We start from the raw sequence: 27,396 nt of genomic DNA on the forward strand, positions 1-27,396 counted from the left end.
CGGGTGTGCATAAGCCTTTACACCCGAAACTTCAATTTCAAACAAAAACTGGAGGAAATGCTAATGACGATATAGATACGGCTCCCTTGACGAGAAAAAAAGATGTGAGGTGTTGTGCATCCAAAACAAGTCGCTTATCAAAACATTTTTTGCAAGCGTCGTGAAGTGCTTATGCCTTCAGCGCTGCAAGATTGTTTGCTATGACTGCTAAGATGTTTTGCAAAGCCAGCTGTTGGAGGTTCTAACTAACGTTAAAGACATTTTGTGTTTTGCTTTTGAAAGAAATATTCATGTGTGTTGTTTGAAAAGAAGAAAACCATTCTTTGTTTTCATATTTAATTTCTAGATTGTAACTGAAAATAAGAAAATCATGTATATTGTTATATAAGTATAATAAATGCAAATGTGCAGGGTTTTGTCTTGTTTTTTGCATCTCAGCACATACTAGCAATGAAGTCCCTCTCGGGTACATAATACCGACGCTGTACCTCTGACCGCAACCTCTGCGGGCTTCAGTACAGCTTTGCTTTCTGCCCAGAGATTTAGCTTTCACCACAGATGCACAGGTGCCGCTCACAAGTGTAGCTGACTTCAAGCCCAGATTCGAGCCTCACTTAATGGAGAACCAACGAACAAATGAAAAGAAAAACGAAAACCAAAAAACAAAACTAGTGCCTAAAGAAGCTTCCCACTGGTCCCCACCCCTTGGGTGGCCAGTTCTACAAAGCATGCGTACACCTCTCACAGGTGGTCCCAGTGTCTCACAGAAGCCGCCTCGATATGTCCTTGTTTCTATTTCCTTCCTTCTGCTACCCGCTGCCTCCCAGGATGACCTCCCTGACACACTACCTGCCTGCCCTGAGACCTCATCTCAGACTTCTTCCCAGGGAGCCCGAATTACAGCATGGCTCAATGGGATGCCCACAGTACAAAGGTGAATCTCACGAACCACAGGGTCAAAGGCATGTGATGTATATAACTTCGCATTGTAGGAACACTTGTCATAGCTTGGGAGGTTACAGGTGGCCTACCTGTACACACAGACGAAGAGTAAGGAAGGAACTCTCTTGTGAGCAAAACACATTCAAGGTCAGTGGGCTGCATTCTCCCACAGTGAGGAGATGAATGTATTGAGCCCCTAGGGCATTGGAACTGGGTTGCCAGAGATCTACAGTTACAATAGTCACATCCCTGCTGCATCAGAGAGCTCTAGGGGGCCCTTAGACAAGACGCAACTCAGCCCAAATGAGTCAACGTTCCTCTAATCACCACGGAGCTCTGATGAAAGCCATCTCTTTAGGTCACCCAACTCAGCTTCTTCTTAGCTTATTTTCATTAAAGGAATGACCAAGTTTCTCCAGACTGTAGCCACCATCTTGGCCTCGGCTTCCTCTTTTGTAAAAGAAGGACTGGAACTCCTTAAAGAGCTGCTTCTTCTTCTGCTGCTTTTAAATTTGAGTCTTGGCTCTGAATTTTTTAAAAACAGTTTATTGATTTATTTATTTAATTTATTTCTTTTTAGAGAGGGGAAAGGAGAAAGAGAGGGAAAGAAACATCACTGTGTGGTTGCCTCTCACGAGCCCCCCACAGCTGGGGAACTGACGTGCAACCTAGTCATGTACCCTGCCTGGGAATCAAACCAGCGACACTTGGTTCGCAGGCTGATGCTCAATCCACTGAGCCACAGCAGCCAGGGCTGAGACCTCCTTCCTTTTGAGGAGGCAGAGTATGAGGGAACCTGCAGAGGGGCCCGTGCCCCATTGCCACCGGGCACGGCATACCCCGGCCGCCTGCAGCCCTGGTGTGGGAGGCGGCCTTCTCTATCAGCCCAAGCCCTGGCAAGCCATTCTGAAGGGCTAAGAATGGGAGAGTAAAGGGAGAGGGGGATAGATTAGAATTATAATTTGAATATTAAGAGATTAGAATATAAAGTGTAATAGGGAGAGAGAGAGATTATGTATAGGGAGAGAAGGAAAATAAGGACAAGAGATGAAAGAAAAATGAATGTAGACTGAAGAGGGACAAAATAAAGAAAGAAATTTAATAAAGTTGAAGGTGCATAGCTCAGAGAAAGGAGAGGGTGAGAAAGGGAGAGAACTTAAAATTATAAAATTAACTGAGAATAGGATGCAGGGGAGAATGCTAAAGGGAGAGAAGGGAGGGAAGGGGAGGGGAGAAAAGGAGCGAGAATAAGAAGGGACTGACGGTAGGGGTAGTTAGAGAGAGAGTGAGAGATAAAAGAATGAGGATTTTAACTCAATTCAACTTTTATGCACAGTCTCTGGGTATTTTTGGTTTGTTTGTTTTTTGGTTTTTCCTTGCTTCCTTCCTGAGTCTGCTCCTATTCAAAATTCTATGAGTTTCAAATCTTTTCTGGTTGGTTGGCTGGCTGTGGGAGGGTTCTGCCTGATTCTGGGGTTGCTAGTCTTTTATTTGTGGGCCTACCACCGCTCTGCTGTGAGCTGCCTTTAGCTGTCCCCTTCTGAGGCACCCTCAGCCCTCCTCAGGCTTGTCCAGCTACTCCTTCCCTCTGTTGGTCCAGCCTGTGCCCGCCAGCAATCCCCGCCCTGCCTCCAGTCCTGTCTCTATTCCCAGGCTACAGCTTCTGCTCTCTTCCCTGTCTATATGCCTGCGCACCCTACCTCTCTCCCTGTCTCAAGATCGTCCTTTTGTTCTGCAGGACTCTGGCACAGTCGGTCAAAGTGCCGGGCCCAGTGGCCCTTTCCTGCCCAGGGCCTCTCCCCTAGTCTGGAGCTTTGCAGTGGCTTTCCTGCCTGTGCTCTTCTCCTTGCCCCAAAACTTTCTCTATTCCGAGCTACCGCTTCCGCTGGCTTCCCTGTCTATCGGCCTGCGCGCTCTATCTTTCTTCCCGCCACAGCACCGTCCCTTTGTTCTGTGGGACTCTAGTGTGGTCGGTCAGCGCAGCACTCTCCTTCCCCGGAGCTCTCTGCCGGTCTGGAGCTCCGCAGCAGCCCTTCCCTGCGGGCCCTTCTCCTTGCCCTAAAACCGTCTCCCCTCCAGAACTTCCGCCTCTGCTCTCTTCCCTACTTACACACCCTGCACGTCCTATTTCCCTCCTAGCCCCAGACCGGCCTTTTGTTCTGTGGGATTCTAGCGCGACTAAAGAGCAAACACTGATTTCAAGAACACAGTTCTCCCCCGGTCCGGAGTTCCGCAGCAGCTTTTCAGTGTGGCCCGTCTCTTTGCCCCAAAACTGCTCCTTTGTTCTGTAGGGCCCTAGCGCAAGTGCTGGGCGCGCCCGGGATGCCGAGCTTTGGGTCGGAGGTTGCAGCTGAGGATGTTTCTCTCTAGACTCAGATCACAGTTTCTCCCAGTCCTGGTTGTTCACTGTTCTCTCCCTCCTCTGTCTTTTTCGGCCAAATCCTCTCCCTAACTCCCTACAAGAATTCACTCCCGGCTAGTGAGCTCTCCGGCTTGATACTGCAAACGCACGGAGTTTCAGAATGACTCAGCCTGCAGTTTGTGATAAACCTCTCCACCCCCCTCCATGCTGCTCCCACGATCTCCTCCCCGTTCACGTTATCAGATATTCCCACTCACTCAGTCATTCCTCCCCGAGTTTGTTCCTCCTGGATTGTCTCCTTAACAGGAGCGAGCTGAGAACACTGCTCCTACTCCGCGGCCATCTTAAAACCCCCTTTTGTTTTTGTTTTGTTTCTTTGTTTGTTTTGGTAGAGATCGAGCTGCTGGTGTAGCTTGGGGCCGACCTGCTCCCCGGGCACCTTCTTTGGTCCTCAAGTCCCGCTGATGCCATCTCCTGAAATGCCGATTCAAAAAAACCTATGCACCCCTGTGTTCTTAGCTACGCTATTTACAATAGCCAAGTGCTGGAAACAGCCTAAGAGCCCGTCTGTAGATGAGTGGATCAGAAAACGGTGGTACGTTTACACCACGGAACACTATGCAGCGGAAAGAAAGAAGGAACTCCTGCCATCAACAACACGTGTGGAATTAGGGAGAGTTATGCTTAGCGAAATAAGCCGGGCAATGAAAGACAGATGCCGTATGATATCACCTGGTACAGCAAACTAATGAACAACACACACAAACGAGCAGAACTGAACCAGAGGTGTGCAAACAAGGAGCAGACTGACAGTGACGAGGGGAAAGGGGGAGAAAGGGGGTAAGAAGGGGAAGGGTCTAGTGAAGGACCTAGTACCAATGACCCAAGAACATGGATGATGTGGTGGGGGTTGACTTGTGGGAGAAGAGGTGGGGGGAATCAACGGGGGCGGAGGAGTGTGATAGTCAAATGTAGTGGAAAAACAATAAAATATCAAGGAAAAAAAAAAAGGACAGTCCGTTAGGATTCTAACCCTCCGTCTTCTCAGATCTCTGACCATCTAAATAAAGCGCCCATGAAAGATTCAATCCCTGTATCTGCTCATGATTGGGTCTGGTAGATGACAAGCGGCACGGACACCGGTTTTTCCGGTTTCGCTTTACTTAAATTCACTCACATTTTTCTCTTGCCTTTTTTTGTACGTGCACCTGATGTGTATCGAGAGGGGAGGGCTGGATAAAGGGATTTCTTTGTTTTCTTTTAAGAGGGGGCGCTTAACGACTTCAGAGTCACGGTCCCTCCCATCGCCCTGCACGAGAGGACGTCTCTTCTACCCACACCCCCTTCCCCCCCCTTCGTTAAGAGTTGCCGGTCTGTGGGGTTGGTTCCCGTCTCTTCATCGCCCTTCCTCTTTTTAACGGCGAGGAGGAGGCGAGTGACATCACCAGCGAGTGTGTGGGGAGGGATGGAGGATTTCCCGTGGAGAGCCGGTGGGTGGAGGGAGGACGGATCCATCCATCCAGCCATCCATCCACGCATCCACCCGTCCACCCATCTGCCTGGGAAGTTAAAACAGGAAGCAGAAACACCAGCGCCTGGAACCCGGTGTTGCTGCGGGAGTGTGCTTGCGCGTCCCGTGACCCGGGGTCCGTCCCCTTGGACCCTTGACCGCATGGGCCCTCGATTCCGTCGCGTCGCGCCCCGCCCCCACCGTCACCCAGGATTCTCAAATGACGGAGGGCTGCTTCTTAGACTGGGAAATGGAGGCTGACACCTTTAGCTCGGAACCTGCCCAGCCGGTTTCTCAAACATCACCCCTCCCCCCCTCCCTCCATGGCAGTTTGGAAGCTGCGGGCCTAAGCCTGGGGGAAGTAAAAGGAGCCCGAGGCGGAGGCGGCACCGAGGTCAGAGGCTTAGAGTTCCACCCAGAGCTTTTTGCATTTGAATGAATGCCATTGAAGGCCTTGGAGTGAGGTCTCTTGGAATGAATCGCCCTGACCTTCCCTCCCGGCGCCGACCCTGCCCCCACACACCACCCCGCCAGGGCTCTGGTCTGCATGAAAGTCGAACAGGGGGGTCAAGCGAGGTCGACTTGTCCTCGTGGGCAGAGCAGCCGAGGTGGCGAGACGTTTGTGGATGAGAGGGGACAGGCTCTGGGACCTTTATGCCCGCCCTCCCGCATCCTTTTCTGGCCCAGGAGAGGGCCGGGGCAGTGGGAGATGGGCGCGGGAGGGGAGACTTGGACCCCGGGAGGACGGTCGCTGGCGGGCTGCCGAGCAATGCTGAGGTGCCCCTTGCTGGGAGGGCCGGAGCTAAACGGCCCCCCCGCTCGACCCTTCCAGTTTCTGTCAAGGCCCGAGTTTGAGCTCGGAAAGGTTCTATGGATTTTCCGAGAGAAGGGACCGGCCCACCCATCGTCTCCTCCTGCCCGAACTTCCTGGGGAAATACCTCCACGGGAAGACTTCTTTCCGTTTGTTTACAAAAGTAAGCAGACGGAGCAAAAAGTTGTTCCCCCCAAACACCAAGTGGCGTCAGGAACTAAATCAAACTTTACCCCAACAAGCGTTGCTGGTGCCATACGGAATCTCTGTCCCCAAATCTGCGAACCTGTGCCTAGAAACCCAAAGACAACCATGCCTATTTCAAGACTGCATACCTGCTCCCTTCTTCACACCGGAAGTGGGGCATGTGAGCCGTCAGAGGGCGGTGTTGCATTGTGCACCGGAAGCGGAAATGAGCGCTCGTATGTGCGCGGTTGATTCGAGGACTTGTGTTTTCATAAGTCGCATCTTTGCAGGGTTGCGGCAGCGTGGATCATGCAGTCCGAGGGTCGCTGCTGGGAGACCTTGAAGGCGCTGCGCAGTTCCGACAAAGGTCGCCGCAGCTACCATCGCGACTGGCTATGGTGGGGCGAGGATGTTGTAGAAGAATGTATGTCTATTCCCAAGCTGTCTTCTTATGCTGGATGGGTGGTAGATCATGTCCTACCTCATACACCAGAGAACCTATCTCCCTCTGAGACGTCAACATCCCCCACATCTACTTCAGGCCTAGGCCAAGCGTCCTTTGCTCCCAGATCTTCCATTGGAAGCCTTGACCTCTCACAAGCCTCCTCAGGAACACCAGCAACACCAAATGGAACCAAGGGCGAGCATGAGTCCCAGCTTCCAGAAGAAAACATGGTACTGCAGTCGTCCAGGGGCGTCAGGGTGGAAGGCTGCATCCGAATGTACGAGCTGGTACACAGAATCAAAGGAATGGAGGGCCTGAGGCAGTGGCAGGACGAGCAGGAGAGGAAGGTACGCGCCCTCTCTCAGATGGCATCTGAACAACTGAAGCGGTTTGACGAACGGAAGGCGCGGAAGCGCCATAAAGAATTCCAGGACTTGTGGGAAATGATGGAGAAGAGCTCCAGAGAAGCCCTGGGGCAGCAAGAGAAGCTAAAAGCTGAGCATCGTCACAGAGCCAAGATTCTCAACCTGATGCTGCAAGAGGCAGAGCAGCAGCGCCTGAAGCAGGCAGAGCAGGAGCGGCTCCGCAGGGAGGAAGGCCAGGGCCGCCTGTGGAGCCTGTACGCCCTGCAGGAGGAGCTGCTTCACCTCAGCCAGCAGCTGGACTCCGAGGACCAGCGCGGAGGCCCGCTGTGGGTGGACCTGTCGGCCTTCCGGACCAGGGGCAACCAGCTGTGCAGCCTCGTCTCTGACTTCATTCGGGCCACTTCAGAGGATGGCTTTCCCACGGCGGAGGGCCAAGCTGTGGCCGAGAGAGCGCTGGAGGAGATGCGGGATCTCTGTGCGAATGCCAGGGCCTGTGAAGACAAGAGAAGGCAGGATGAAAAGGAGGTCCAGGGGAAGCAGCGAGAGTCACAAGTGCAGCAGGGACCAGATGTCTTCAAGGAGTCCCCCGCTCCCAGCCAGGGCCCCGGAGCTAAACAGAATGAAGACCTCCAGGTGAAGGTACAAGACAGTACAATGCAGTGGTACCAGCAGCTGCAGGCGGCCTCCTGTCAGTGCGCGTTGGCCTTTGAGGGTCTGGCTGGCAGCAGAGACAGTCAGGTCAAAAAGATAAAGATGGACCTGCAGAAGGCCGCCACCATCCCCGTGAGCCAGATCTCCACAATCGCAGGCTCAAAGCTGAAGGAGATCTTTGACAAGATCCACAGCCTCCTCTCTGGAAAACCCGTCCAGTCTGGGGGGCGCTCTGTGTCCGTCACACTGAACCCTCAGGGCCTGGACTTTGTCCAGTACAAACTGGCAGAGAAATTTGTGAAACAAGGGGAGGAGGAAGTGGCCTCTCATCATGAAGCAGCGTTCCCCATCGCGGTGGTGGCGTCCGGGATCTGGGAGCTCCACCCGAGAGTGGGGGACCTCATTCTCGCTCACCTGCACAAGAACTGTCCGTACTCCGTTCCTTTCTACCCCGCTTTCAAGGAGGGAATGGCTCTGGAGGACTATCAGAGGATGCTCGGCTACCAAGTGAAGGATTCCAAAGTGGAGCGGCAGGACCACTTCCTGAAGCGCATGTCTGGGATGATCCGTCTCTATGCTGCCATCATCCAGCTCCAGTGGCCATATGGGACCCGACAAGAGGTTCACCCTCATGGCTTAAACCATGGCTGGTGCTGGTTGGCACAGGTATTAAACATGGAGCCCCTGTCAGATGTGACAGCCACCCTCCTCTTTGACTTCTTGGAGGTGTGTGGGAACGCCCTCATGAAGCAGTACCAGGCCCAGTTCTGGAAGGTGATGCTTCTCATCAAAGAGGACTACTTCCCCAGGATTGAAGCCATCACAAGCTCAGGACAGATGGGTTCCTTCATACGCCTCAAGCAGTTCTTAGAGAAATGTTTGCAGCGCAAGGAGATTCCTGTCCCCAAGGGCTTTCTGACTTCCTCCTTCTGGCATTCCTAATGTCACTCCATCACCCTGCCACCATTTTGTTGCAGAGGGGCAAGAATAAGACAGCTAAACATAGCTATATTTTGGAGAGTCGTGTCATATTTACAAATCTACTAACACGTATTTTTATATATTTATACCTCATGACTGGGAAAGGAGATTTCACGGGTCACAAAATCAAGGTCTCATTGCTCCTAAAGGGACCCGCGTGACCGAATAAATGGATTTGGCCTGTCTCACTTTTGCAAAAATTATGAGAAGAGTTGTTGAGCACTTGACCCCATTTTTTATTTCCTTTCAGAAATAAGGTAGCCCCTTAAGTATTTCACTGTGAGCTGAAGTGAGCCCCCACCATTAAAGTGTCACTTAGCGGTTGTCTGAATCCTTACATGCACGTCTGGGCTATGTATGCTTCGCCTTTCTCGGCTTGTGAGGTAATCACAAATTCAGAGGAGATGCCTGATGTAGACATGGACTTGATCCTAAATGGCACCAGGGATAGCTCGGTGTCCGGGATTAGGACTTAGTCCATGTTGCACTGAGCCAAGAAGCATTGTTTGCCCTCTTCATTGGAATTCAGTGCCTGGGTGGCTAGGGATGCGTGAACCAGGGCAGGTGCCTCTTTTTTGTTTTTCAGTTTGAATTACGATGGGCCGAGATTGGACTGGCCACGATACACGTGAGCTGAGCATCCGTAAGCAATGAGTTAGCGGTTAAGTAAAAATGTCAGGAAGGAATTGAGAACTGTTTCATACGCATATATTTTACTGACTAGTGAATGACACATTTGCCTCACTAGGCCCACTGGAAAAATCCAAAGCTTGGCTTTTCAGATAAGAGTTGAGATTTGTTCATGGAGAGACTCACTGTCTTTTGCGCAGCAGGCAGAAGCAGCCGCCATGAGTCTCTTCCTCTGAAATGTTGTGTGCGGGGAGGCGGGTGTTTTGAGGGAGAGCGGGGATTCCCGGGGACTGTTGAAGTGACCCGTTTTATGGATTATTTACTGTGGTGCCAAAAATAAGTAATAAAGCTTGCATTAAAAAAAAAAAAAAAAAAAGACTACGAGCCTAAGGGGCTTGCCTCCTTCGACCCAAAGCTAAAAAAAAAACCACACACCCCCAAAACAAAATCATGAAGGTGATGAAGAAAAAACAAACAAACAAAAACCCCACTGTCCACAATGAATGATCAGGGGTGAATACAGGACAGGAAACCTGATCTTCTAATTCAGGTCCAAGCATGAGAGCCAACTCAGTAATGCCAGAAGTTACAGGAAGGGAGAGCTATGTCTCTCCTACTTGAGAGGCACCCCAACGACCTCCTAACCCACAGGGACCTTGACAACGACCACCAGGGGCAGTGCTTTCGAGAGCATCTGGCTGAGGGACCCAGGTTGACCGAAAGCCTTGCTCACAACTTCAGCCCAGATAAACTATGAAAACGATAAGGAAGAATCACTGACTCCCAGGGAGCTGCAGGAGAAGAAAGTGAAGGAAGTCTTGCAAGACCCATTCAGTGAACAGGATCTGACTCCTGGGTTGTCATGAGCTGTCCACCTCTGGGGAAACCTCAGCACTGCCTTTCTGTTCAATGAACAGAAAGTCTGCAGGGCTCTGGGTGCAGACTGTGAACGTGCCCATTATAAAATGGGGTATTCCTTTTTTAAACCCTCCAAAATATCAAGTCCCACATTTTCTTCAGTCACTCATTGGCAGACCCCCAAAGCAGGGGACGCCGGCAACCAAAAGACTCCACTTTCCCTACGTCCAATTATTCATCACCTATTGATTATTTCACCCTATTGATTATTTCCCCATTTTCAATGATAGTTTCTAAAAAGCCTCTCTGGGTGTGAAAATACCTTTTGCCCAGAACCTGAGGGCAAGTTTTTAGCTCAAGCTCAAGAAAAGCATGAACTTGAACTGTTTCCATCAAGTTGGCCTTTCAGATGCCACGATTCTTCCACGCAGTATAATCTACATAGTTTTCCCATTTTGAGTTTTTTTTTTAGCAAAGGGGAAGAGCTTTCTTTTTCTGAAGTGAACATCTTAAAGTGACAGTTAAGGAATCCACTGGGATAAAAAGTCACCTGAACACAGGTGGCTCTTCTTTATCATAAAACATGGTCTGCAGTCAGGCACGACAATTTCATTGGGGAAGGCTGTTCTCAACCAAGTACCCAAATGGAACATGAGTTAAGTCTTGTATTCCTACCACATCCCAGAGGCTTCACTTTTTCTCATCTTATAAGTTAGTCCACAGGACCCTGGTTCTGTTAACCCAGAAGTAGTTAGTGGCCACTGAGACACGGGTTTCCATGGCCTTAACACATTCCTTTGCAGGACTTATCAGATGCTGACATGCTAATTAGATGTTAACATGCTACCATGAACCTTCAAGAGAAGAAGGTGACATACAGCATTCCCGCAGACTCATTGGTGTCTGAAACGTTTTCTCATGCTGCAGAGTGGCTCCATCCCAGCGCTGATGTCCTCCTCTGAAAAAGGTGGAATTGACCATGGCTTTGCAGATCAGGAAGCAGAGGATAAGAAGGGTTTAAGTAACCGACCCACAACCAGGGCAGCTTCAGACCCAGGTCAGGCACCAAGCACAGGGTTCCTCTATGTTCTTATCCTTTCCCCTTTTTTCCTGCAGAGGCTGTATCTATGATTTATTCTGCATGACATCTAGAACCCTTCACGCAGGCAGGGACTCCCTTCCAAGTGCTGTCAGGAGCTCAGTCAAACGTCAACGCAACAAGCATTGCTGGGGCCAATGGGATGTTGGTCCCCAAATCTGTCTCTTCTGCACTTCCGATCATGTCTGGAGTATGTCGGGCATTAGTTATTTGTTGGGTTAATTACTCCATGACAATATGTCCAGGCTTCAACTCCAGGATATTTGGAACCACGCTTTTGTATTCTGCTCTAATGCAATGCTGTTTCATTAAAAATAGCATTTTCCATCTCAAAGGCGTACAGAGAGAAAAGGCAGGCTTCAGTAAGTTTGTGAGAGTGGGATGCCAACCCTGAGTGTTTGGTAATTTTCCACCTCCGAGACTTCGTAATCACAGATTGAGTTGCAAACTTAGATCTAAAGAGTGGTTTTCATAGCCTCTTAAACAAGTCTTTTGGAAGGAAAGGTCTGAGGAGGTCCTTGGGATGATGTCTGGGGAGGACAGGGCCCAAAGGACCAGGCTGAGTTACTGCTCATGGTGACAGCTTCCATGATTCTGGTTGCTGGAGGCCTGAGAAGAGCCTGGAATGTGCCCTGATGCTCTCACCTCACCCACCAAAGTCACCACCTCCCAATGGATTGTGGTGGCTTTCAGTGTCAGAGAGCAGTGTCATCCAAGGGCTGAAGGATGCCCCACGTGTTCAGGCATGCCAAGGAAGAAGGTTGAGGCCCCATGAAAGAAATGATGGCTACTCAGCCTTAAGGGCAGAAGTTAGATCTGCCTGACTCAGAAGGCTGGGTCTACCTGGCAGTTAACCTTTGCCACCCACGATGCAAAATCTCCAAAGACCTGAACACGGATAGTCATTCCTTTTCTTAGAAAGCAAGTTCCAAGAGGTTAAATGCCTCAGGTTAAGGTGCAGCTGTTGATAACAAAGCTCAGACTAGAGCTCCTAGGGATCAAGCCAGGTCTCCTCCCCAAAAGCACAAGTACTCTGAAGGACCAGGAAGAACTTGACCTCGTGTTGGAAGATGCACAAGCTTAAACTTTGACCTGTGAACCCGAGACTCCCTTGCCTTTATCCTCGGCTTTCTGCTCCCCAGCCTCTTATCCGTGGGGAACTCGTAAGGACAGAAGTGGCACAGCCTGGCTTCCTTTCACCCCACTGGAAGTTTTCCAAGGGAGACCAACCATTAGGTCCCCAGGCTACTCCAGCAGAGCCACTCTGCTGGCAGTTGCAATATTCCCGCATTTCTGCCTATAGCTGTCTGGACCACAGCATTGAGAAGGCCTCTTGTGCATGCGCTCACCGGAGACAAGTGCTGTCTGTGATGGATCAGCCATGGCCCCAGAAGGAAGAGCAGCAGGTTGCGGTGTGCATAGGACTGCAGTTTTTCAGTTTGTTTTACACGTGGGGAAAGCGGGGCTCGAGATTGAAGTGAGCGTGGATTTCCCTGCCTCTGACCCACACTGCTGCAGGTCTTTAAACCAGTCCCCTGGGAACATCAAGGGAAAAAGGGCGGCAACCACCATGCAGTGACTCCCCTGATGAGGGGTGAAGAAGTGGGGTTTTGGCACTTGGCTTTCTTCACACTCCCCCCCCACCCCCAACACTTTTTTTTTTTTAACTTTTATTGACTTTTTACTATTGTATTGATCCTTGACAAGGACTACTCGCTCTGACCCAAAGGGGGCAGCATTCACCCAACATAGAGAAATTCATAAGAGAAAGTGCTCAAGCCGTTTTAAGAGGGAAAATCCCCTTTGCTCGTTCCCTTATTAGTCGCATTTAGGGGAAATTATTCTCATGGCCACAATCTGCCGTGTGGATGCTACCAGTGGGTGGATGTCAGAAAAGGTTGGGTCCGCTGCTGCCCACAGTATCAGTGGTGGGTAATGACAGGAAGAACAATGCCAGCTTGAGCGAGTGGGATTTTCACCAATGTCATGGGCAGTATTAAACTGGAGGGGAGGATGCAGCCTTTAAAATAAACAAAAATGTCTCAGAAGGTGTCCCCCTTGGTGACTGGGGCTGTCTGGGTAGTGTTACTTCCCCCACTTGGCTTTGAGTGCTGCATCTACAAGATTAACCCCGTAGAGCATTCTTTCTTCCCAGTGAGGAGATGCTTCAGCCCCAGAGGCTCCAACATCTCCTGTGTCCTGGTTCTGTCACAGGTGCTGAGGACAGTTAGGGAGGTCCGGTCCCTGCCCTCAAGTGAATCTAGCAAAGATCATGAGCCACAGGTATAATGGGCAGCATCGCACTATAGCCCCCCTCCCGCCCCAAAACTTCCTTGCCCTATGTCCACGCTCCATACAAGCCCTTGGGTGTAAGTGAACACGTGCACGTAGGATGTAACTCCTGTGATTTTTCTGTGGCAAAGGGAGACAGACTCCTGGGTGGGCTGGACCTAATCACACGAGCCCTTTAGACATTTGGGTCTAGACATCATAGACATACCAAGTCAGAAACGCAGAGGACAAGGAAGATCCACAACACACCGGCTTGAAGCTAGAGGGGGCCACGTGGCAAAAGATGCCGGAGACCTGGAGGAGCTGATTGAAAAGCTATCAGAGGAAGAAACATCAAGTCTTACCCTGCAAGGAACTGAGTTATACCAAGAACAAGCTTGGAAGCCACTTTTCCCTCAGTCTCCAGATGGGGACACAGTCCAGCTGACACTAATTCAGCCTCAGGTTAGACCAGAGGACCCAGCCACGATGGGCCTGGTGAGTGCCTGTGGAAGAGTGAACTAGTAGATGTACCTTTTTAGCTTAAAACACCCACATTTATTATCTTAAGTCTCCATGGTAGGAATCCCAATCGTGGCATAATTAGACCCTCCAGCTGGGGTCAGTGTATTTTAAATCGCCAAGTCCATTACGCAGCCATAGAATGTTGATACTGGGTTTTTGTGTAACTGCACAGTGCTTTGAAGGAAGAACACAAAGACAGAGCATTGCAAGGGAACCAAAAGTCGGCTGGGAGGATTTGGGGCATCTTCTTTCAAGTGACACCTTTGGGATGCTACATGGTGTTCAGTCTCTACCATACAGTTACCGTCAAAGCCCCCACCAGAGGCTTAAAATAATGCTTAACGAGACACGCAGGCTGGGGATGAGTTGGTTCAATTCATCCAGCTAAGGTTGGAAATGGCCAGAGCACAACATTTAGAGGGCTTCAGTTCACCACCTCTAGCCAGAAGACTCATTTCTGCTCTCCTGTTATCCATCTGTTAATGGAATCCTAAGTCAGACTTGGGCTGTGTAGAGGGGTTTTTGGGAAAGACACAGTCACCACCTCCCCAGCCTGAGCCAAACTCACCCCACCAATGCCAATTCCTCCCATTGAACACAAATCCAAGCCTCTCCATCTTTAAAACCTGTCCCCTGATAAAGGGGCGGGGGAGACCTAATATTGGAGAATCTACATTCCAACTGCCCACAATAGGCCAGGAACTGGAAGCTAGTTTGCTCTTGAAAAAGGGCGTCCTTTCTGAGAATGGGGAAGATCCAGAGGGAGGAAGACATGTGGTATGCCAAACGCCCCCTCACACCTCATGCTCAGTGTCCTTTACCTGGACGTGGAAGGAAGGCCCCTTATGAGGACAGAGCAAGGCAAGTAAACCTCACAAGCTTAGCCCTGAGGCAGAAAGGAGCTTTGAGAAAGACCAACCAACACCATTGTGCCTGGAGCATGTATTCAGCAAGCCAAGGCCTCCTGGTTTTGTAACATTTTAGGGCTATTTTGAGTCTAAACTCTACGACAGCTCCTGCTAACAACTAGATTTTTATCCGATTCAAAAGCTGGACTCCAACACAAATGCTGCAGATCCTGTGGCCTCAAAGAAATGGCAACAACATTCCTTCTGTTCTACAGAGAACCCGGGATGTTCTTGCCTTGCCTGGAGGCTCAGCCACCTCTGAGATTCTCCCTTCTGTCCTAGGAACACCCTGGGATCTTATGCTTGATCTCATTGCTTCCTATGCTTGATCTCATTGCTTCCATCCATGTGTTCCTCCTTAGTGCTAACTGCTAGCAAGACAAACCAAAACAGCCCCCCTTCAGTGCTCAGTCCACTTGTACTTGCATCAGGCTCTGCTCCGGTAGGCCCCTAGGTCTGTGCAAAGACACCCCTCTCTGTTTAGAAGGCTTCCAAATTCACTGAAATTTCTGGAACTTGGTGTGAGAAAGCCCATAGTAGACCAGTTACTGAGGAACGTCTCCCAGAAGAGATCTGTCATTGCATAAAAGGTGTTTGTCCCCCTAACCACACCCTACCCCAATAGCTCTTTCCCAGCAGTTGGCAAATGGCAGGTGCTCAAGTTCTAGAAGGATATTGAAAGCAGGTCCTTCTTTCTTTTTAAATTAAAAAAAACTATTTATTTATTTATTTATTTATTTTTAGAGAGAGGGGAAAGGAGAAAGAGGGAGAGAAACAGAAACATCACTGTGTGGTTGCCTCTCACGCGCCTCCAACTGGGGACCTGACGTACAACCTAGTCATGTGCCCTGCCTGGGAATCAAACCAGTGACACTTGGCTCGCTGGTGAAAGCAGGTTCTTCTTTATAGAGGTGAGATAGACGCTAGAGCAAGACTCAGATGAAGGGCCAGAGGTTGAGGTTCAAAGAAGGTTTGGACTGGACTGAACTGGACTGGACGGTCCTGCAGGTTGCCTTTGCTGAAACCCACGTGCACAGGCTTTTGTCTTGTCTCCTGAAGAATCATTTCAATTCTGAGACCACACTGCACATCGAACTGACAGCTGCCCCATCCGCCCCCTGGTTCTCAATCAATGCCATGCCAGAGCCCAGCGCAGGGCATGCATTAGTAATCTCTAGTGGGAGTCCAGTTACTCAAGGCATCAACAAATCAACAAATGCAGATGTATCAACAGTGCCCTCAGTCCATAGGTGGAGAGCAGATTAAACAAAGGGATAGAGAGAGGACTGAAGATTCGGGGCACCCAGGGCGGGCCCAAGTCAGGATCTGGGCTGCAGTCTTGGGCTAGACTTGATGTTCTGAGCTAAGTACCCCTCCATATTCACAGAGGATGCTGGGAATCATGGATGCTACTGAATTCTATAGGTACACTTGTTTTTCTTCCCCATTCATACATACAAGACCTACGACAGTTTAATCTTACTGTACACATTAGTTAATAGTAAAATAAAATACAGTTATAACTATGTCATGACTTATGTGAATGTGGTCACTCATGCTTTGGGGGATCCTTTGCTGAGTTCTTCCTATAGGCTCAATGCTTTCTGGCTCAGCTTGTTGCCATCAATTGAAACATTTTTCTTCTTCTTTTTTTTAATGTGTTTTATTGATTATAATGTTACATTTGTCCCAATTTCCCTTCCCTCTTCTCCCCTCCACCCGGTGGCCCCCCTCCCTACAGTTGTCCCCCCCTTTTAGACCATGTCCATTAGTTGTGCATATAGTTCTTCTCAACCTCTCTCTGTCTATTCCATTCCCTCCTACCATGCTCCTTAATTCCTATATCATCTCCCTCCCTCTCCCCCTTCCCCCTCCCTGCTGACCTCCCCCCAATATGCTCCCCATACCTATAGTTCTTTTTCCACTCTCGTTGCCTGTTTAGTTTGCCTTTGTTTCCATTCCCTAGCTTCTGTTGTTGTTTCTTGTGATGCATTTTCATTTTAGATTTCATAGTTTTGATCCTCCTTTTTCTAAACCAGTCCCTTTAACATCTCATATAACAGTGGCTTGGATCTAATGAACTCTTTCAGTTTTATTTTGTCCTGGAAACACTTTCTCTGCCCTTCTATTCTGAGTGACAATTTCGCTGGATAGAGTATTCGTGGTTGTAGGTTTTGGATTTTCACTACTTTGAATATTTCTTGCCGGTCCCTTCTTGCCTGCAGGGTCTCCCTTGAGAAGTCGGCTGATAGTCTAATTGGGACCCCTTTGTACATGATTCTTTTCTTCTCTCTTGCTGCTTTTAAGGTTCTCTCTTTATCTTTAACTTTTGACATTTTGATTATAATGTGTCTTGGAGTGGTTCTCCCTGGGTCCAGTTGTTTTGGAACTCTCTGTGCTTCCTGGACCTGTAGTTCTGCTTTATTATATTTTCACTTAATTTTTTCAATTTCTAGTTCATCTTCTTCGCCCTCTGGCAAACCAATGATTCTTATGTTGGCCCTTTTATAGCTGTCCCAGAGGTTTCTGATCCTCTCATCATTTTCCTTGCTTCCCGTTTTTTCTCTCTGTACTGGTTGACTGTTTGTTCCTTCTTTGTGTTCTGGTTTGTTGATTTGAACTCTGGATTTTATTTCCTCACCATCTGTCTCGTATGTGGTTTTGTTCCTTTCAGTATGAGTGTTTTTCGATTCTTTCTCATCTTTTTCCAGATCTTTTGTTAATTCTGTAAGCCACCTGATAACAATGGCCCTGAACTGAGCCTCTGACAGGTTTCTTATTTGTTCATCTGTCAGTTTCTTCATCTGTTGCCTGGTGAGCTGCACCACCGGGATTTCTATAGTTGTCTGCCGCATTTTGACAGATGAAACATTTTTCTATTCACATCATTCACTCACAAATTTAATCCCTCTTACATCTTAACTAAGCACCTATGCACTGAGGAGGGAACTTTTACAGCATGAGGCGCCACAGCAGAGCTGGCACAAACTTTTCCTTCTTCACAATTTTGTGGGTAGAAGATTCGTTTATACCTTAATCTTCGCAACTTCAGCATGCCATTGTTTTTCTCGGCATACAATTTTTTCCCCTTCAAGTGGAGAACTTCTACCTTGGCCCTTTAAAGAAAGCACTTTGTGGCTTTTCTTTGGCACAACCGAATTGCCGGCATCACTAATCTTGTGCTTTGGGCCATTGTTAAGTAGAATCAGGGTGACTTGACCCCAAGCACTGCGAGACCTAAACAGTGGGTCTGATAACCAGCTGGCTATTGATTGACAAGTGGGTGGGAGCATCCACAGGGTGTAGACGCTGGAGGAAGGGAGGAGTCACGTCACAGTACTCCAAACAGGTGCGCGCAGTTTAGAAGGTACGAGTTATTTCTGGAATTTTCCATTTAATAGTTTCAGGCCCTATTGGACCACCATAGCAAACCACAGAGAGGAACTGTGGATGAGGGGACTTCTCTATTTCCCCAGAGATCCCTGGTTGCCCCCGAAGGTACAAAGGGGTCATCAGTCTACGCTGATCCAAGGACCCTTCCAGCTCTCATATTTGTAACTATTAAAATGAGACTTGAAGAGGAAGTTTCCAGGGACCGTTCCCAAGAACAGCTAGAAGTGGCCAAAGCAGTTGCAACTAGCTAGTTTAACGAGCTCAGGCGCCTTCTGAAGTCGAGTTTTGGAAAAGCCATTATTTTTATAACATAAACGATGACTCACATACCCAGAGGCAACCGAGCCGGGATCATGCTTTCCATGATCAACATGGCTCTTCCAACGTTTCTGCCTAGGGTTCAGGATTGATCTCATTTTCATGATATAAAAAGTAACCCACGCTCTTAAGAGATGGTTTAGAAAGTGAAAAGTACTAGAAACGTTATCATTAAAGGCTCAAGTTATTTTAACCTTCTCTCTACTGAAGGCTTGATTGGTTTGGTATCCGAGTATAGAATTTGCTTCTCTAAGTTGCACTAGAGTTTTGACCATATGCTGAACAGGCATTTGGCCTTTTAGTTTTGCCATGACACATCTTTGTTCATAAAACTCCCGAGTACACAGAGGGTGAGGTTTGGGTTGCTGGCATTGCTCTTTTTCCAAGTCTACCCTGGTGACACCCTTGTTCATTCCCATGGACCACCACGCCACTGACGTCTCGTGCCCAGTTCCTCTGGCCTCCTGCAGACAACAAGTGTCACTCCTTGAGGTCCCCAACTTGTATGAGAACTAGTTAGATGAATACAGCCAGGGGCTCAGCCCTGGTAGCATCTTAAACGTCACAAAGCTTGCTCTTAATACTGTAGACATGTTCTCCTACCCTGGACTTCCCCATCTGTTAATTCTGCTACCATTAAATACTGAGCTCACAGCTGGGAGCTATATAGGCTTGATTCCTCGCCTCCTCCTTCATACCGAACATCCAGTCCCCTTTATCAAGTCTATTAAGTTACCACTTCTCAGAACTCAACTTTCATCTTGTCATTCTCATTGTCACCATTTTGATTCAAGTGGAATCACTTCTTAACTGATATATTTACTTCTTGGTGCCTGTAGTTGACTTGTCAGACAGCTGCATGAAGTTAACACAAAGCCCATCTTCACAAGATTTGATTAGTAATGACCTTGAGTCATCCTTGGGAGAAAGCTTGAATTCCATTTTATTATATGAACCAAGGTCCCACAGAATTAAGCTGTCAATTAGTGTCCTCATCTGTTAACTGCTGCCACCACCACCTCGAGTCATTTTCTTTTCATTCTATGTGTCAAGCCCATTCCTACCTCAGGACCTTTGCACAAGCTATTCCTGCTATTGTGGATTTGAGACTTTTGCCTAGATTCTATTAATTAATTCAGGTCCCTGCTCAGGTGTTACCTCTCAGAGGCCTTCCTTGGCTACCAAGTCTAGAGTTGCTAATGAACCCCACACCCCACGCTGGACTCAGGCACAGGTGCATGAGTTATACTGGATGGTTGGGTTACTATTACACTGAGGGAGGGAACTGTCCAAGTTTGCTTTCAGTGCTCTATCTCAGAAGGGTTAGAAAGCCTCAGGAATGTGACCAGCCTTGCAGTAGGGATCCTTTGGGGAATCTTTCAAAGTAAACCGTAACTTAGGCTGAGAGCATGTTTCAGAACACTTAGACACTTCCTAATGGAAGCATTTTCTTTAGACGTTTAGTTTTGCTCAGATTGAAATTACACAAAATGGAGCCAATCGCCAATGAGTTCTGGTCCTCATATGGTATGGTCCATCATAAGTCAAATGGCAGAGGTCAGCGTAGATCTCAGTTTGAGTCCAGACTCAGAAGTTTCTTTTACGGAAAAGCTAGGTTACTCCTTACTCTTGGCTTTTGGTTGGGTGTCTGGCACGGAGCAGGTACTTCAGAGTGAATACCTTTCTGTCCCCTATTTAAGCACTAGATGCCAATTGTTTTTAAATTGGCTTGGAGGGATGTGCTCAGAAGTGAAGCACTTTAAGATCTAAGTCAAAGCAAGAACAATTGGGTTTAGAAGTCAGCTCCTGGGACAGGGCCGCTGTCCCTCCAGCCCAATCTTGGCTCTAGTGGGGATGCAAAGTGTTCATTCTTTACCAGATGTCCACACCGTGATGCCAGTGAATATTTTTATTCCTTAAATAAGTGCTCCAACTTTCCATGATGTTCTCTCATCCATAACTTGAGACTTTCTCCTCAGAGCCCCTAGCTGCCACACCAAGTAGTGATGGGCCAAAGCCTTCGGGCTTAGGACTTAATCACAAAGCTGGGCTACCTCCTATCCACCTGCTTCTGTTTATGCAACTCCATGCAGGGTAATCAAAGCTGTTAACTGCTGGGAACACAGCCATTGAAATGTGTACTAGTTACAAGGTGTTGGGCCCAAGAGGCCACAGCCATGGGAGCTGGGTGAAACAAGGTGTTGCCCTGAAGTCAGCAGAGGTTCTTTGGGGGAAGGTGGGGCATGGGGGCTTGGGAGAAGGGGAAATGGAGGTGAGAATGGGTAGAAGAGGCAGCCAGATCCAGGGGCAGGCACCATGAGGAGCTCTCGAGAGAAGCCATTATTCCATGTAGAAAAGATGGTTAAGGCGTGATTGAGTGCCAGGATTAAAAGGTGGGTGGCCAGTTACCGTCTGTCTCGAGAGTAAAGGACAGGCAGAATTTGAAAGGATGCCAAGGAGACAGTTCTGATGACTCCCCACAAGCTGAGCTAAACTAAGCTTAGACTTTACCAGTTGTAGGTCATTGGACCTATGGCAAGTTGTTTCCCCTCCAAGCGTCCTCACTCAACAAGGGTGATGATGGTACCAAGTTCATTGGGTTATCCTAGGGGCCACTGAGAAAGCAGTCCTAACAGGACAAGATCTAGATTTTGTGTGTCCCGAAGGAACTTTGAAGTCTAAGATACCAGGTTATGAACTTGGAACACAAAGCCAAGTCTAAGCTTCAATTTCATGCTTAAGTGCCGATTTAGAGGCAGAGCACCACTTAGCCCTTGCTAAACACTGATCACGTGGGAGCTATCAGCAATATAGTCAGTAGAGGAAAAAATTATTCCAGAGCCATGAAAAGCCTTGCAATGGTAACTCTGATGAGCACAGGTATTGGGGCTGGCACTCAAAGGTGTCCAAGGAACTGGGCGCCTCCAGTTCACATCCACACGGATCGCCGGTCAGGAAGGATGTAGGCAAAGGTGGCCCAGGCCATCTCTGCGCTGCGCTCATTCCAAGCCCAGCAGCTTAGAGTCCCTTTAAAGAGGAAGCGAGGTAAGTATGTATTTCAGTCATGCCAAACATTTAGATTCTCAGAATCCTGACATCAACAACCAAAGTCAGGAGCTGATGTGGTGGACCAAATGATAGGTACATATAACGTGGCCAGGAACACCAGGAGACGGCCTACAGTTATATTCTACACACTTTTGAATCTCGCACGAAAAATGCTCAGACTATTCACATGCTAAACGGCAATGTGAAAACAAGGCGCAGAATGTTTCTTAGAAATCTCAGTGCAGTTACTGTCAGAACAAATAAAAAGTTGTGGGTATCTCTACAGGTGTGCATAAGCCTTTACACCTGAAAGTTCAGTTCCAAACACAAACTGAAGGAAATGCTAATGACAATATACATATGGCTCCCTTGACAAGAAAAAAAGATGTGAGGTGTTGTGCATCCAAAACAAGTCGCTTATCGAAACATTTTTTGCAAGTGTTGTGAAGTGTTTATGCCTTCAGCGTAGCAAGATTCTTTGCGATGACTGTTAAGATGTTTTGCAAAGCCAACTGTTGGAGATTCCAATTAACATTAAAGACTTTTTTGTGTTTGTTTTTAAAGAAATATCCATGTGTGCTATTTGAAAAAAAATTATTTTTTGTTTTCATATTTATTTTCTAGATTGTAACTGAAAATAAAGTCATGTATGTTATTATAGAAGTATAATAAATGCAAATTTGCAGGGTTTTGTTTTTTGCATTTCAGTACATACTAGCAATGAATGTATCTCTTCGGTACGTAATACTGATGCTGTAATTTTGACCGCAAGCTGTGCAGACTTCAGTACAGCATTCCTTTCTGCCCAGAGATTTAGCTTACACCACAAATGCACAGGTGCCGCTCACAAGTATAGCTGACTTCAAGCCCAAAATCAACCCTCAGTCAGTGGAGAATCAATGAATAAATGAAAAACAAAAAACAAAACTAGTGCCTAAAGAGGCTTCCCCTGCCCCCCATACCTTGGGTGGCCAGTTCTACAAAGCATGCTTACAACTCTCATAGCTGGTCCCAGTGGCTCACAGAAGCCGACTCAATATGTCCTTGTTCCTATTTCCTTCCTTCTGCTACCCACTGCCTCCGAGAATGACCTTCCTGACACACTATCTGCCCGTCCTGAAACCTCATCTCAGACTACTTTGCAGGGAGCCCGAATTACAGCATGGCTCAATGGGATGCCCACAGTACAAAGGTAAATCTCACGAGCCGCAGGGTCAAAGGCATGTGATGTATAACTTCGCATTGTAGGAACACTTGTCATAGCTTGGGAGGTTACAGGTGGCCTACCTGTACACACAGACGAGGAGTAAGGAAGGAACTCTCTTGTGAGCAAAACACATTCAAGGTCAGTGGGCTGCATTCTCCCACAGTGAGGAGATGAATGTATTGAGCCCCTAGGGCATTGGAACTGGGTTGCCAGAGATCTACAGTTACAATAGTCACATCCCTGCTGCATCAGAGAGCTCTAGGGGGCCCTTAGACAAGACTCAAATCAGCCCAAAGGAGTCAACGTTCCTCTAATCACCACGGAGCTCTGATGAAAGCCATCTCTTTAGGTCACCCAACTCAGCTTCTTCTTAGCTTATTTTAATTAAAGGAATGACCAAGTTTCTCCAGACAGTAGCCACCATCTTGGCCTCAGCTTCCTCTTTTGTAAAAGAAGGACTGGAACTCCTTAAAGAGCTGCTTCTTCTTCTGCTGCTTTTAAATTTGAGTCTTGGCTCTGAATTTTTTTAAAACAGTTTATTGATTTATTTATTTAATTTGTTTCTTTTTAGAGAGGGGAAAGGAGAAAGAGAGGGAAAGAAACATCACTGTGTGATTGCCTCTCACGAGCCACGCCCCCAACTGGGGAACTGACGTGCGACCTAGTCATGTACCCTGCCTGGGAATCAAACCAGCGACACTTGGTTCGCAGGCTGATGCTCAATCCACTGAGCCACAGCAGCCAGGGCTGAGACCTCCTTCCTTTTGAGGAGGCAGAGTATGAGGGAACCTGCAGAGGGGCCCGTGCCCCCATTGCCACCGGGCAGGGCATACCCCGGCCGCCTGCAGCCCTGGTGTGGGAGGCGGCCTTCTCTATCAGCCCAAGCCCTGGCAAGCCGTTCTGGGGCCCTCACGGCCCTACGTGTCCTTCAGGGTTTGAGCTGAGGGCTGGCTTGTCTACACCGACCACCCCCTCTCTTCTTACATCTCACATTCTGAGGGGCAGCATAAGCAGCTGTAAGCCCTCTTTTAGGGGGCACAGTTGGAGGAGAGTCAGGTGCCCATCACCGGGAGGTGGACACGGAAGATGCGGGTGCTCACCAGGAACACCCAGCAGATAGCAGCAATGAGCTGGCTGAACACCCAGCAACCTGCTGAAGCCCTGGATGGAGTACAAGCGGAGGCTGCGCCAGGATACCGCACCTGTGCGCCTACATACACCCTACGCACCGAGGGCCTGGAGGCAGGAGATGGGTAGAGAAGGGGAGGATGGAGGAGTACTGAAAAGAATCACTTGAGAGGGGCCCAAGGATGCTTGAGTAGGATGAAGAGAACTTGACTCCAAGGTAATGAAGTCATGAAGATCTCACTTCAGTGCAAATGAGACTCTCCCGGGAGCAGCTGGGATCTTAAAAGCGTGGGTGGGGTGAGCGTGGGCGGGGTAAGCCTCAAGCTTGATGTCAATCAAACCCGAGAAGCCACAAGGTGACACTCACCACTCCCAGGTGCCCAGGCTTAGCTACCGAGAGAAGGTGAGCTTAGAAGAAAGCTGCTATAGCAGAACGTCGTGCCCGGAGGAAGTGGCGGCTCTCGGTCCTGCAGGCGGAGCGCCGTTGCTATTTTTCTGAAGCTCCTCTCGGCCACTGGCTGAGACACCGCGCCGCCAAAATGCCTCGAATTGTGATTAAGGGGGGCATGTGGAGGAATACCGAGGATGAAATTCTGAAAGCAGCTGTTATGAAATATGGGAAAAATCAGTGGTCTAGGGTTGCTTCATTACTGCCTAGGAAATCGGCAAAGCAGTGCAAAGCCAGATGGTGTGAGTGGCTGGATCCAAGCATCAAGAAAATAGAATGGTCCAGAGAAGAAGAGGAAAAACTCTTGCATTTGGCCAAGTTAATGTCAACGCAGTGGCGGACCATTGCTCCAATCATTGGAAGAACAGCTGCCCGGTGCTTAGAACACTATGAATTTCTTCTGGATAAAGCATCCCAAAGAGACAACGAAGAGGAAACAGACGATCCACGGAAACTTAAACCTGGAGAAATAGCTTCAAATCCAGAAACAAAGCCAGCACGTCCTGATCCAATGGATATGGATGAGGATGAACTTGAGATGCTTTCTGAAGCTAGAGCCCGGCTGGCTAATACTCAGGGAAAGAAGGCCAAGAGGACAGCGAGAGAGAAACAGTTGGAGGAGGCAAGGCGTCTTGCTGCCCTCCAAAAGAGAAGAGAACTTTGGGCAGCTGGCATAGAAATCCAGAAGAAAAGAAGAAAGAAGAGAGGGGTTGATTATAATGCTGAAATCCCATTTGAAAAAAAGCCTGCTCTTGGTTTCTATGATACGTCTGAGGAGAACTACCAGGCTCTTGATGCAGATTTCAGGAAGTTAAGACGACAGGATCTTGATGGCGAGCTAAGATCTGAGAAAGAAGGACGAGATCGGAGAAAAGACAAGCAACCTTTGAAAAGGAAAGAAAGATCGGGTTTACCATCAGCTATTCTTCAAACTAGTGGTGTTTCTAAATTTACTAAAAAGAGAAGTAAAGTAGTACTTCCTGCCCCTCAGATTTCAGATGCAGAACTGCAGGAAGTTGTGAAGGTAGGCAAAGCGAGTGAAATTGCACGTCAGACTGCTGAGGAGTCGGGCATAACCAATTCTGCTTCCAGTACTCTTCTGTCTGAGTACAATGTCACCAACAACAGCATCGCTCTGAGAACACCACGAACACCAGCTTCCCAGGACAGAATGCTCCAGGAAGGCCAGAACCTCATGGACCTGACCACTGTGGATACGCCATTAAAAGGTGGACTTAACACACCCTTGCATGAGAGTGACTTCTCGGGTGTGACTCCACAGTGGCAGGCTGTACAGACTCCAAACACAGTTCTTTCTACCCCAGTCGGGACTCCTTCTCATGGATCTGAAGGGCTGACTCCCTGGAGTGGGGCAACTGCCAAACCAGTTAACTCCACCCCAGGCAGAACTCCTCTTCGAGACAAGTTAAACACTGATCCTGAGGATGGAATGGCAGACTACCGTGATCCCTCTTATGTGAAGCAGATGGAAAGAGAGTCTCGTGAACACCTCCGTATAGGGTTGATGGGCCTTCCTGCCTCCAAGAATGACTTTGAAATTGTTCTACCAGAAAATGCTGAGAAAGAGTTGGAAGACCGTGAAATAGATGACACATACATTGAAGATGCTGCTGATGTGGATGCACGAAAGCAGGCCATGCGAGACGCAAAGCGTGTGAAGCAAATGAAACGAACGCACAAAGCTGGCCAGAAAGATCTTCCAAGACCATCAGAAGTAAACGAAACTATTCTAAGAGCCTTAAATGTAGAACCGCCTTTAACAGATTTACAGAAAAGCGAAGAACTAATCAAAAAAGAAACGATCGCATTGCTTCATTATGACCTTCTACATCACCCTTATGAACCATCTGGAAGTAAAAAAGGAAAAACGGTAGGGTTTGCTACCAATAATTCAGAGCACGTTTCCTATCTGGAACACAGCCCTTACGAAAAGTTCTCTAAAGAAGAGATGAAAAAGGCCCAGGATGTTCTGGTACAGGAGATGGAAGTGGTAAAACAAGGTATGAGTCATGGAGAACTCTCAAGCGAAGCTTATAACCAGGTGTGGGAAGAATGCTATGGTCAAGTTTTGTATCTCCCTGGACAGAGCCGCTACACACGGGCCAACCTAGCAAGCAAAAAGGACAGAATCGAGTCACTGGAAAAGAGGCTCGAGATTAACAGAGGTCACATGATGACAGAAGCCAAGAGAGCTGCAAAGATGGAAAAGAAGATAGAAATTTTGCTCGGGGGTTACCAGTCCCATACTATGGGGCTCATGAAACAGGTGAATGACTTATGGGATCAAATTGAGCAGGCTTACTTAGAGGTACACACGTTTGAAGAACTCAGGAAACATGAAGATTCTGCTATTCTCAGGAGGCTGGAGTGTCTTAAAGAAGATGTTCAGCGACAACAGGAAAGAGAAAAGGGACTTCAGCAAAGATATGCTGATTTGCTGCTGCAGAAAGAAACTTTAAAGTCCAAAATGTGAAGCACAGTTTGTATTCTGTCACAGGATGAATTAGCTGCTGGTTTTCATACTCTGGAAGGCTGAAACTGATGTTTATCCTCAACGACAAATTCACCCGTGACCTGTGGGTTCTTTTGTTGTTTATTTTAAATGACATCGCTCTTACACAATCTATGTATAAAGTATTTAACTCCACAGGACATTTTAGAGTGTAAATTATGATGACAATCATTCTTTAAGCACTGTCATATTTGCAGATTCTTTTTGGTTTTGGCCTTTATTTTAAAAGCGTAATTTGAAAGTGCTGCCTGGGAGTATGCTCTTGAATAAAAACGAAAGATAAAATTGAAAAAAAAAACAAACAAACAAAACTTGTGGGCAATCTCTCCTCGTGGTTTAAGGAACTGTAGCCGCTGTCTGAGCATGACGAGCCACCGGCGTCCCGGCCGTGCTTGTCTCTACGTCTCAACATAAGGCTGTGTGTGGAACATGACTGACAGTCACTCAGAGGGTTGTCATGGGAATTGGATTAAAGAATGCGTATTGTACTCATGTTTTAGAACTTGCTTTGCTTTCTTTATCATTAATGGAACATAAATAGTCTCTATCTAGCAAGGAGTGTATGAAACCTTGCGCTTAGTTCCAGTGTGGCGCCAAGATGTTTTATGGACCCTGACACAGACTGGTCACTGTGGCCCCTGTACTGGTATGCGTCATCTGTTCCTGTCAAATGCCTAATGGCTATTGACGATTTATGAGTTTTAGCCTTGTATCTCTTGTATGCATCCTCCTCAATAAAAGGCACAAGGGATGAAGGTTTAGGGGCTGGTCTGCAC

General features: G+C 48.1%; 2 pseudogenes; both read left to right on the top strand.

Annotated features, from left to right (window-relative positions):
• Positions 1 to 6,121: 6,121 nt before the first annotated feature.
• LOC149990126 (mRNA export factor GLE1 pseudogene) lies at positions 6,122 to 8,231 on the top strand (annotated as a pseudogene).
• A 15,947-nt stretch (positions 8,232 to 24,178) lies between these two features.
• On the top strand, positions 24,179 to 26,581 carry LOC149990127 (cell division cycle 5-like protein pseudogene; annotated as a pseudogene).
• The last annotated feature ends 815 nt before the right edge of the window (positions 26,582 to 27,396 follow it).

This window comes from Furipterus horrens, unplaced genomic scaffold (assembly GCF_987537825.1).
Source record: "Furipterus horrens unplaced genomic scaffold, mFurHor1.1.pri manual_scaffold_24, whole genome shotgun sequence".
Lineage (NCBI taxonomy): Eukaryota > Metazoa > Chordata > Mammalia > Chiroptera > Furipteridae > Furipterus > Furipterus horrens.